This window comes from Salvelinus sp. IW2-2015, unplaced genomic scaffold (genome assembly GCF_002910315.2).
Source record: "Salvelinus sp. IW2-2015 unplaced genomic scaffold, ASM291031v2 Un_scaffold4933, whole genome shotgun sequence".
NCBI classification, from domain to species: domain Eukaryota; kingdom Metazoa; phylum Chordata; class Actinopteri; order Salmoniformes; family Salmonidae; genus Salvelinus; species Salvelinus sp. IW2-2015.
This window is the reverse complement of record NW_019946202.1, coordinates 145,455-157,502: the sequence shown is the minus strand read 5'-3', so window position 1 is coordinate 157,502 and position 12,048 is coordinate 145,455. Positions and strand designations below refer to the sequence as shown.

The window sequence follows — 12,048 nt, the reverse complement described above, 5'->3', positions numbered from 1 at the left end:
GACGCCCTCCTAAAATATCTGTTCTTCTGGAAGTCTAGGGGCAGGTCGGCACTCATCCAGACCATCAAAGAATGGAACAGACACTTTGTACTGGTCGTAGTTGGAGATTCTGATTCGTCTGGGTTCCTTTGAGAAGTGCATTGAGAAGTTCAATGAAAGTCGTAATCCGATATCTGTGTGTCCTTTTTCATCGAATGTTCAGCTCCCCGAAAGGAATGAAAATTACAAATTGGAACATCCTGATTTGCTTTCCTTCAGCCCAGTCCAGAATGAACTTCTGCACAGGAGACTGGGGTTTCCAATGCCAGCGGACTCCCTTTGTCAGCACATTCTGATAGGTTTGTCTTGTTCCAGTTAGGGTTTGAAGATGTGCGCTTACAGTTTGATTGCAGTCTCTGTCTTGCTTGTATTCCTGGTTGTTGTCCCCAATCTTCTCAGCTCATGTTCATTATTGCCTCTCCTGTTCCACCCTCTGTATGTAGAGCTCTGTGTAATCTTATTGAGAAGTGTTGGGTTCCTTTGTTAGCGATCCCCTCAAATACACATTGAAACTTCTTCTTTTAGATTCGATTTAGGATTCCGTTCGGCCAAATCACAGCAAGCTCATCTGAATCTAGAAATAACACAAGCGATATTAATAATTAGGTCTGTTTAATGCCCTACAGTATTGTAGGACTGGTATAAAGTTTTACATTATTAAAATTTATTCTCTTAACTCTATATACATTCTCTTATATCACAGTGGAGAACAAGTATTTTGCATACACTGCCGATTTTGCAGTTTGCCTAACTTACAAAGCATGTAGAGCGTCTGTAATTTTATCATGAGGTACACTTCAACTGTGAGAGACTGAATCCTAAAACAAAAATCCAGGAAAATCACATGCTATGATTTTTAAGCTAATTAATTAGCATTATGGCATACATAGTATTTGATACACAGAAAAAAGCAGAACTTAATATTTGGTACAGAAACCTTTGTTCCAATTACAGGAGATCAGACTTGTCCTGTAGTTCCTTGACCAGTGTTTGCACACCAACTGCAGCCAGGATTTTGCCCCAACTCCTTCCATTACAGACCTTCTCCAATCCTTCAGGTTTCGGGCTGTCGCTGGCAATACGGACTTTCAGCCTCCCCTCCCAAAGATTTCTATTCGGGGTGCAGTCTTGGAGACTGGCTAGGCCACCTCCAGACCTTTGAGAAGCTTCTTACGGAGCCACTCCTTAGTTCCCTGCCTGTGGGTTTTGGGTCGTTGTCATTTCTGCGAAGACCCAGCCACGACCCATCTTCAATGCTCGTACTGAGGGAAGGAGGTTGTTGGCCAAGATCTTGGCGATACATGGCCCGCATCCATCCTCCCCTCAATACCGGGCAGTCGTCCTAGTCCCCTTTGCAGCAAAAGCATCCCCAAAGAATGATGTTTCCACCTCCATGCTTCACAGTTTGGCGATGGTTGTTCTTGGGGTTTACTCCATCCTCCTTCTTCCTCCAAACACGCAGCGAGTGGAGGTTAGACCAAAAAGCTCTATTTTCTTGTCTCATCAGGACCACAATGACACCTTCTCCCATTCCTCCTCTGGATCATCCAAGATTGGGCATTGGCAAACTTCAGACGGCCTTGCGACATGCGCTGGCTTGAGCCAGCGGGGACCCTTGCGTGCGCTGCAGGCATTTAATCCCATTGAGGCGTAGTGTTGTTACTAATGCGTTTTCTTTGAAGACTTGCGTCCCAGCTCTGCTTCAGCATTGACCAGGTCCTTGCCGTTGTAGCTTCTGCGGCTGCATCCCTCACCTTCCTCTACTGATCATGATGCCCCACCGAAGGTGAAGCATCTTGCATGGAGCCCCCAGGAGCCGAGGGTGATGTTGCCGTCATCTTGAACTTCTTCCATTTTTCTAATTATATGCCGCCAACAAGTTGTTGCCTTCTCACTAAGCTGCTTGCCTATTGTCCTGTAGCCCATCCCAGCCTTTGTGGCAGGTCTACAATTTATCCCTTGATGTTCCCTTCACACAGTCTCTGCGTCTTGGCCCATTGTGGAGAAAGGTTGGAAGTCTCTGTTTAGATTGAGTGTGTGGACAGGTGTTTTTATACAGGTAACGAGTCAAACAGGTGCAAGTTAATACAGGGTAATGCAGAGGAAACAGCGAGGTGTTCTTAAAGCAAAACTTAACAGGTCTGTGAGAGCCGGAAATCTGTACTGGTTGGTAGGTGTATCAAATACTTAGTCATGCAAAAAATGCAATTTAGATACTTAAAATTCATTTACAATGTGATTTTCTGGATTTTTGTTTTAAGTTCCGTCTCTCACAGTTGAAGATGTACTATTTGATAAAAAAGTTACAAGACCCTAAATGCTTTGTAGAGTAGAAACCTGCAAATCGGCACAGTGCTATTCAAGATACTTTGTTCTCCCCACTGATATATATTCTCTTCTCTACAGAGGCTGTAATTAAAGTGTTTTCATAATGCATTACAGACTGAATATATTATTATTGATGGTATATTACATGTTGTCTCTCTCCTCTACCTTGCCAGCTCTCCTCTCGCTCTTTCTCTCTCTCTCTTCTCTTTCATTGACAGTCTACCTTTAGTTTAAGTGGCTGCTTACAATATCAATTGAGTTACACAGCTACTCTTTAGCCTTACTTAGCTACAGCTTTTAAATGTTAAAAACATCAGTCGTCAAACGATGAGGCAGACAAGCGTCTTAATTTCTCTGAGTGTGTCAGCAAGCTCTTCTGGTTCATTTTCCTCAGGATGTGCAGTGTGATCGTTCAAGCCCCCTCTCTGGCAGCTTGCTCTCCTGTTTCTTCATTCTTCAGCATCCACCACTCCTTATCCTGCTTCTGCACTCTCAAAGCCTTTCTTGGAGCTTCTGCGACTAAGAATTCCTCTTGAACATCTTCAGCTCGTGTTCTTCACAAATGTCATAATATTCTCTTCAAGCATCTGAAAAAATCAAGTAAATAAGTAAATAAGCAAGAGACAAAATGCTTCTCAATAACACATCAATGAATGATTGACAGATCAACTTTACTTGAGGTAAACAAAAACAAATGTACATAACAGGACCACATACACTGAATATGGAGGCCAGGTCTGTTTGATGACTCTGGGAGACTGACCACTGAGAATCTCTGACTCTGATCTCTCCTGTTGGTTTCTGTGGACAAAACATGAGATTACATCTCCTCATCCAGGGAGTACACACACACACACACACACGCACCAACACACAACACACACACACACACACACACACACACACACACACACACACACACACACACACACACACACACACACCACACAGGGAGGGAGGGAATATTGTGTTTGTTTTAGGACTATGAAAATGGACAAAAGGATTAGCCTATGGATTATGAAAATAACAAAAAGAAATGGAAAATGGGAGAGGAGAAATGACTAGAGACAGTGTGTTTAACTCACTGACCATGACCCATGAGTTCTTCTTACCTTTGTTCAGTAGAAAAGCTCTCCTCTCTAAAGTTATAGGTTTACCCATAGACCAGTCACTCTTCATGGACACACAGCTGGGTTCAGGGGAGGCTGGTCTCTCCTGCTTGATTGGTCTTCAACACAACAGAGACAAACATACATCTCTCATCTACTCTGAGCTCAGATGGGGAAACATAAGAAGAGTTTCATTCCAAAACACTTCAGAAATAATCAATAAATTGCTGTGTTAATCATAATGTGATTTTTTATTATCTAATCATGGCATGTATTTGATTATTGATTATAATCTATCACTTGATGGTTTCATTTCAGATAGACAAATAATCATGTTTTTTTTTGCTAATTGCTATATATCTGTCTCACTCTCAGAGAAATCAGTAGTACTGCTAGGTTTTACACAGTAATAATATATATCTGCCTCACTCTCAGAGAAATCAGTAGTACTGCTAGGTTTTAAACAGTCAAATGTAACAAATATCTACATTTTTTATAAAGATAGGTACAAATGATACATTTGTGACATCAATATAAAAAAAAATAATAACGTAAAAGATTAAATCCAGTAACATTAGATCTGTATGTAAAACATTTACTTTTGAATTCTGCAGATGTTTTTATCCAGGACCTGGTTTCAAAAGCATCTTGTTCTTAAAGCTACGTTCATCGTTATAATTCTTCATTAAATCTCTAAGCTGTTTCCCAAAACCATTGTTATTAACGTGGAACAGCTAAGTGAGTCGTTAAATGCTTTTTTGCCTTTCCGCATCAATTTATTCACAGAAGATCTCAGCTAAACATTGAATCACATGGTTTATCAGTCTCTCTGTGACCACAGATAACTTCAGAACAAATTTGACTACAAATACAAAACTACAAATGTATTTGCATTTGATAGAAATAAGTGACGTATAAAATGATGCTTCAAAATGAAAATCAAGATGACTGCATTTAAATATACAGTAGGCTATAGTCCTATTACAATCATATGGAAATACATTTAAAGTTCAATATATTGAGTTCTATTTTGCTACTTGTAGGCTACTGTCTGTAATATGTCTCAATATATTTAATGATGTGAATGACCACAATTATGTGTCAAATCTGTGATTTAGAGCATTTTATTGGGTAAGCATTAGAATAAGCCTCCTCAATATTTGCAGCCATAGGTGATAATATTTCTCTAGGTGCTGATCCGTGGTCAGTATTGTGAAATAATTATAATGTTAAAAACCTCTTAGCGCTAGGGGTCAGAATGTTTTTTATTTTTAAATAACGTACCCAACATAAACGGACATTTTCTCTGGCCCAGATCATAGAATATGCATATAATTTACAGAGTAGGATAGAAAACACTCCAAAGTTTCCAAAACTGTCAAAATATGTCTGTGAAAAAAATAATACTTATTCTGCAACCGAAATCCTGAGAAAAAGTAACCCAGAAGTGATATTTAAAAAAATATATATTTGTTTCTTGGCCTGTCTAACCTCCATTTAAAGGGGTATCAACCAGATTCTTTTTCCAATGGCTTCCTCAGGCTGTGACCAGGCTTTAGACATAGTTTCAGGCTTTTATTTTGAAAAATGAGCGAGATGTTTCAAAAGAGGTCAGGTGTCCTCTGAACTCTGACCTGTTCACCAGACGTGATACCTTGTAGTGCTGCTGACCCAGTTTCTACTGGTCTGACTGAGGATATGAACTCTGACCTGTTCACCAGACGTGATACCTTGTAGTGCTGCTGATCCAGTTTCTACTGGTCTGACTGAGGGTATGAACTCTGACCTGTTCACCAGATGTGATACCTTGTAGTGCTGCTGATCCAGTTTCTACTGGTCTGACTGAGGATATGAACTCTGACCTGTTCATCAGACGTGATACCTTGTAGTGCTGCTGATCCAGTTTCTACTGGTCTGACTGAGGATATGAACTCTGACCTGTTCACCAGACGTGATACCTTGTAGTGCTGCTGATCCAGTTTGCTGACCTGTTCACCGGACTTGCTACGTTGCCCTTATACCTTGTAAATAAATAAAAAAGAAAGGAAATAGTAACACAAAATAACAATAATGAGGCTATAAGGAGTACCAGTACTGAGTCAATGTGCAGGGGTACCAGGTAGTTGAGGTAATAATGAGACTATAAGGAGTACCAGTACTGAGTCAATGTGCAGGGGTACCAGGTAGTTGAGGTAATATGTACATGTAGTTAGGGGTAAAAGTGACTAGAGATTCACCACACACACACACTCACACACAGGGAATGTTGTGTTTGTTTAATGTTGTTTGAGTACTATGAAAATGGACAAAAGGATTAGCCTCTGATTATGAAAATATAAAAAATAAATGGGAAAATGGGAGAGGAGAAATGACTAGAGACAATGTTGTTTAACTCACTGACCATGACCCATGAGTTCTTCTTACCTTTGATCAGTAGAAAAGTCTCCCTCTCTAAAGGTTATAGGTTGATACATAGACATGTCACTCTTCATGGACACACAGCTGGGTACAGGGGAGGCTGGTCTCTCCTGCTTGATTGGACTTTAACACAACAGAGACAAACATTACATCTCTCATCTACTCTGAGCTCAGATGGGGAAACATAAAGAAGCGTTTCATTCCAAAAATCCCATATATCCATTTTCAGAAATCTTTTGCAAATTTGCTTTTATTGTTTCTAGAAATGATCAAATAAATGATTGTGTTTTCTCACTATCTAATCATGGCATGTTCAATAACAGACATGTATTTGATTATAATCTATCACAAACATTACATCTCTCATAGAAAGACTAAGTGAGTTGTGAATCGTTAGAAACTTTTGCCCTCCTGCATCACTTAACCCTCCTGCTGTCAAATTGGACCGTTTTACAAGTTCTCTTTCTGAAATATGTTGTTCATTTAATCTGATTGTCATAACTGGGCATCTGAACACACAAAATACATTTTGATGATTTTCATAACATATTTGGTGTTTTATTTAACTTTTGTACACCTGTGGTGTTCCCGGTCAAAAATGTCTGCTCATTAGAAATTAATGGGTGAGACTACAATTAGAGTATAACATTTAGTTCAGGCACATTCCCATTCATCAGATGGACACACTTCCTCTCCCAGACCCCCACATTGCATGTGTGTTTGAGCACACACACACACACACACACACACACGCACACGCACACGCACACGCACACGCACACACACACCTCACTCCCCTTCTTGGCTTCCATGGCAACCCCCACAGGAACCTTTCCCCAATAGAACCTTCCCCCCCATGGGAACCACACCTGTTGGCATTCTCACAAACAATCGCAACATTGTTTCAATAATATATAGAACTTTTCTCACAGCTCTGATATATAAAGCTTTTTTGAGGCCTTGGTCACAATTCATTCCGTGGCAGCACTGTAGCGGGGTGCGTAATTGGCGGCAGAGAAGTCAGTTGCAGGAGAGCAGAAGTGGGTAACAACCGGAGATTTATTAAGCAAAACCAAAGGCATCCAGAACAACAAGATAAATGGGCACAAAAATAACCTGTTGTGCGCTCACGGGGAGCACAAGCACTACAATAAACAATCCCAAAGACATGGGGGGAACAGAGGGTTAAATACACAACAAGTAAATGAGGGAATTGAAACCAGGTGTGAGGAAAAACAAGACAAAACAAATGGAAAATGAAAAGTGGATCGACGATGGCTAGAAGACCGGTGACGCCGACCGCCAAACGCTGCCCGAACAAGGAGAGGATCCAACTTCGGAGGAAGTCGTGACAAGCACAATGACCAAACAATATACTGTATGTGAGGCTCTTGATCATATCTTTGATCATGACACTGGTGAGGAGGAGAGAATCCTTGTTAACCTTTGACACAAAGTTGTGATAAATAGCACAATATGTTTCATCTGAGTATTTGTTGTATTCTAAATAATCCATACATTATGCTTTTTTTTACTCAAAAACGAGTTGTATGAGCTCAGGACAAAGAGGCCTACAGGCCATAACAAGCTAATAGAAGTTCAAAACTTGTAATGTTCACAAGAACTTTAGTTGATAAATAGATCTAACACAGCATTAGGTGATAATATATGTATAATTATGGATTTATAATCAGCTATAATGGGGGGTCATTTTGGACCGGGAACACAGAATTAATTAACATGAAAGGAACACAACAGGAGGGTTAAAACACAGGAGATCTCCCCTAAACCCAGAATCACATCAGGCTCTGTGACAGGAGATCTCCCCTAAACCCAGAATCACATCAGGCTCTGTGACAGGAGATCTCCTAAACCCAGAATCACATCAGGCTCTGTGACAGGAGATCTCCCCTAAACCAGAATCACATCAGGCTCTGTGACAGGAGATCTCCCCTAAACCCAGAATCACATCAGGCTCTGTGACAGGAGATCTCCCCTAAACCCAGAATCACATCAGGCTCTGTGACAGGAGATTCCCCTAACCAGAATAACATCAGGCTCTGTGACAGGAGATCTCCCTAACCCAGAATCACATCAGGCTCTGTGACAGGAGATCTCCCCTAAACCCAGAATCACATCAGGCTCTGTGACAGGAGATCTCCCCTAAACCCAGAATCAATCAGGCTCTGTGACAGGAGATCTCCCCTAAACCAGAATCACATCAGGCTCTGTGACAGGAGATCTCCCTAAAACCCAGAAATCACATCAGGCTCTGTGAACGGAGATTTCCCCTAAACCAGAATCACATCAGGCCTCTGTGACAGGAGATCTCCCTAAACCAGAATCACATCAGGCTCTGTGACAGGAGATCTCCCCTAAACCCAGAATCACATCAGGCTCTGTGACAGGAGATCTCCCCTAAACCAGAATCACATCAGGCTCTGTGACAGGAGATCTCCCCTAAACCCAGAATCACATCAGGTCCTGTGACAGGAGATCTCCCCTAAACCTAGAATCACATCAGGCTCTGTGACAGGAGATCTCCCCTAAACCCAGAATTTCACATCAGGCTCTGTGACAGGAGATATCCCCTAAACCAGAATCACATCAGGCTCTGTGACAGGAGATCTCCCCTAACCAGAATCACATCAGGCTCTCTGTGCAGGAGATCTCCCCTAAACCCAGAATCACATCAGGCTCTGTGACAGGAGATCTCCCCTAAACCCAGAAATCACATCAGGCTCTGTGACAGGAGATCTCCCCTAAACCTCAGATCACATCAGGCTCTGTGACAGGAGATCTCCCTAAACCCAGAATCACATCAGGCTCTGTGACAGGAGATCTCCCTAAACCAGAATCACATCAGGCTCTGTGCAGGAGATCTCCCTAAACCCAGAATCACATCAGGCTCTGTGACAGGAGATCTCCCCTAAACCAGAATCACATCAGCTCTCTGTGACAGGAGATCTCCCCTAACCAGAACATCAGCTGTGAAGAGATCTCTAAACCAATCACATCAGGCTCTGTGACAGGAGTCTCCCTAAACCCAGAATCACATCAGGCTCTGTGACAGGAGATCTCCCTAAACCAGAATCACATCAGGCTCTGTGACAGGAGATCTCCCCTAAACCCAGAATCACATCAGGCTCTGTGACAGGAGATCTCCCCAACCAGATACATCAGCTCTTGACAGAGATCTCCCTAAACCAGAATCACAATCAGGCTCTGTGACAGGAGATCTCCCTAAACCCAGAATCACATCAGGCTCTGTGACAGGAGATCTCCCCTAAACCAGAATCACATCAGGCTCTGTGACAGGAGATCTCCCCTAAACCCAGATCACAATCAGGCTCTGTGACAGGAGATCTCCTAAACCCAGAATCACATCAGGCTCTGTGACAGGAGATCTCCCCTAAACCCGATCACATCAGGCTCTGTGACAGGAGATCTCCCCTAAACCCAGAAATCACATCAGGCTCCTGTGACAGGAGACTCTCCCTAAACCAGAATCACATCAGGCTCTGTGACAGGAGATCTCCCCTAAACCAGAATACATCAGGCTCTGTGACAGGGATCTCCCCTAACCCAGAATCACATCAGGCTCTGGGATTCTCAAAGTTGACTAAGATAAAAGCTACGTAGACTACTGTCTGTAATTTATCTCCATATATTTTATAATGTGTAGCCTAACATGAACACAATGAGGTGCAAATCTGGATTTAGTGCATTTTTATTGGGTAATCATTAGAATAAGACACCTCAATATTTGCAGCCATAGGTGATATATTTCTCTAGATGCTGATCAGTGGTCGTATTGTTAAATAATTATAATGCTAAGGAAAGATATGAAAGGAGAAAACTGATCGAGAGCAGCGCTCCCTTTTCTAAGAGTGTATAATGAACACATTTGTATTCTGATTATTTTAATTATCTACATCATGTTATTTCAAGTTATCCTTTGGAGCGCAACATCACGTTGTTAAATAATAATCCTAATTGGGCATGGCTATAAATTGGTCAATTGAAGCGCATCTGAACATTGTATGCAACGTTGTGGCAAGCATTATTGGCAAGGGACTTGATGCCGACTATGCCAAAGGTATTTGGAGTTGTTAAACGGGTGTGAAGAGTGTGTTGATGTAATGGTAATAATGTCAAAATTCTGCTTGTAAAACGATCAGAAATGGTAAAAAAAAATATGCATTTCATTATATTAGGCATAAATTATAGAAGGCAAAATGGTCGTGTCGTGAAAATTCTATCAAATGTCTTACATTGCAACGAGTACAGTCAGGGTGCCGCGGAACCCCTGCAGTACCTCCACAGACCCGGATTGAGAACCCCTGCAGTACCTCCACAGACCCCGGACTGAGACCCCCTGCAGTACCTCAACAGACCCGGATTGAGAACCCCTGCAGTACCTCACAGACCCGGATTGAGAACCCCTGCAGTACCTCCACAGACCCCGGATTGAGATCCCCTGATTTAGCAGATGCTCTTATCCAGAGAGATTTACAGTAAGTGTATTCATCTTAAGATAGCTATTTATTTTGGAAAAAAATGTAATAAATTCTTCATAAAAAAATGTCATCTTACCTCTTAGCTTGGGTTGTCATGTCCCCCAGAAGAGACTCATTTTAGAGGCAGGGCCCCTCCTCTCTCTCCCAGAGAGACTCATTTTAGAGGCAGGGCCCCCTCCCTTTCTCTTCCCAGAGAGACTCATTTTAGAGGCAGGGCCCCCTCCTCTCTCTCCCCAGAGAGACTCATTTTAGAGGCAGGGCCCTCTCTCTCTTCCCAGAGACTCATTTTAGAGGCAGGTCCCTCCTCTCTCTTCCCAGAGAGACTCATTTTAGAGGCAGGGCCCCTCCTCTCTCTCCCCAGAGAGACTCATTTTAGAGCACTGTCCCCTAAACAGAGATCCAGCATGTTGGTTGTGGTTAACACAGTGACAACTAAACAGAGATCCAGCATGTTGGTTGTGGTTAACACAGTGACAACTAATTCTTGAATGTCAATTGTTCCTCATGTATTCATTATCTCTTTGAGAATAAAACATTTACTAACAGACATAGAACAGTCAGGTGATTTAATGCAATCACATGAACATGTAGTTATGACATTTCATCTCCATGGTAACTGTCAATAATATAATAAGTCACTGTTTGTTAAGGTAGTTATAGACAGTACAGCAACACAAGGCCATGTCTCACAATTCATTATTTTCTAAATGTATCTGAGAATATAGACAGAAGGCTAAAACGGACATGATTGATCTGAGGGGGAAATCATTGATCCATTCAGAAAGGTTTTTTGCATCAAGTAAGAGATGTAATATTATGTAAAGTAGACTAGGTTATAATGTATAGTAGTGGTTTGTTAGTGATATGTAGATGTTATATTTTGTAAAGTAGACTAGGTTATAATGTATATAGTGGGTTGTTAGTGATATGTTATATTTGTAAAGTAGACTAGGTTATAATGTATAGTAGTGGGTTGTTAGTGATATGTAGATGTTATATTATGTAAAGTAGACTAGGTTATAATGTATAGTAGTGGTTGTTAGTGATATGTAGATGTTATATTATGTAAAGTAGACTAGGTTATAATGTATAGTAGTGGGTTGTTAGTTATATGTAGATGTTATATTATGTAAAGTAGACTAGTTATAATGTATAATAGTGGGTTGTTAGTGATATGTTATATTATGTAAAGTAGACTAGGTTATAATGTATAGTAGTGGGTTGTTAGTGATATGTAGATGTTATATTATGTAAAGTAGACTAGGTTATAATGTATAGTAGTTGGGTTGTTAGTGATATGTAGATGTTATATTATGTAAAGTAGACTAGGTTATAATGTATAATAGTGGGTTTTGTTAGTGATATGTAGATGTTATATTATGTAAAGTAGACTAGGTTATAATGTATAGTAGTGGGTTGTTAGTGATATGTAGATGTTATATTATGTACAGTAGACTAGGTTATAATGTATAGTAGGGGTTGTTAGTGATATGTAGATGTTATATTTGTAAGTAGACTAGGTTATAATGTTATAGTAGTGGGTTTTAGTGATATGTAGATGTTATATTATGTAAAGTAGACTAGGTTATAATGTATAGTAGTGGCTGTTAGTGATATGCAGATGTGTATAATTG

General features: G+C 40.9%; 1 protein-coding gene and 1 long non-coding RNA gene across 2 annotated transcripts in view; one reads left to right on the top strand and one right to left on the bottom strand.

Annotated features, from left to right (window-relative positions):
• The window catches only part of LOC139026499 (ribonuclease inhibitor-like), a 152,489-nt gene that overhangs the window by 1,924 nt on the left and 138,517 nt on the right, over positions 1–12,048 (bottom strand). The gene's annotated exons all lie outside the window — the stretch shown is intronic.
• LOC139026501 (uncharacterized) overlaps positions 11,155–12,048 on the top strand; it is a 1,746-nt gene continuing 852 nt past the window's right edge. Inside the window, exons 1-2 of the long non-coding RNA XR_011478314.1 lie at positions 11,155–11,310; positions 11,367–11,998. This is a non-coding gene — a long non-coding RNA (uncharacterized lncRNA). The remainder of the gene's footprint in view (positions 11,311–11,366; positions 11,999–12,048) is intronic.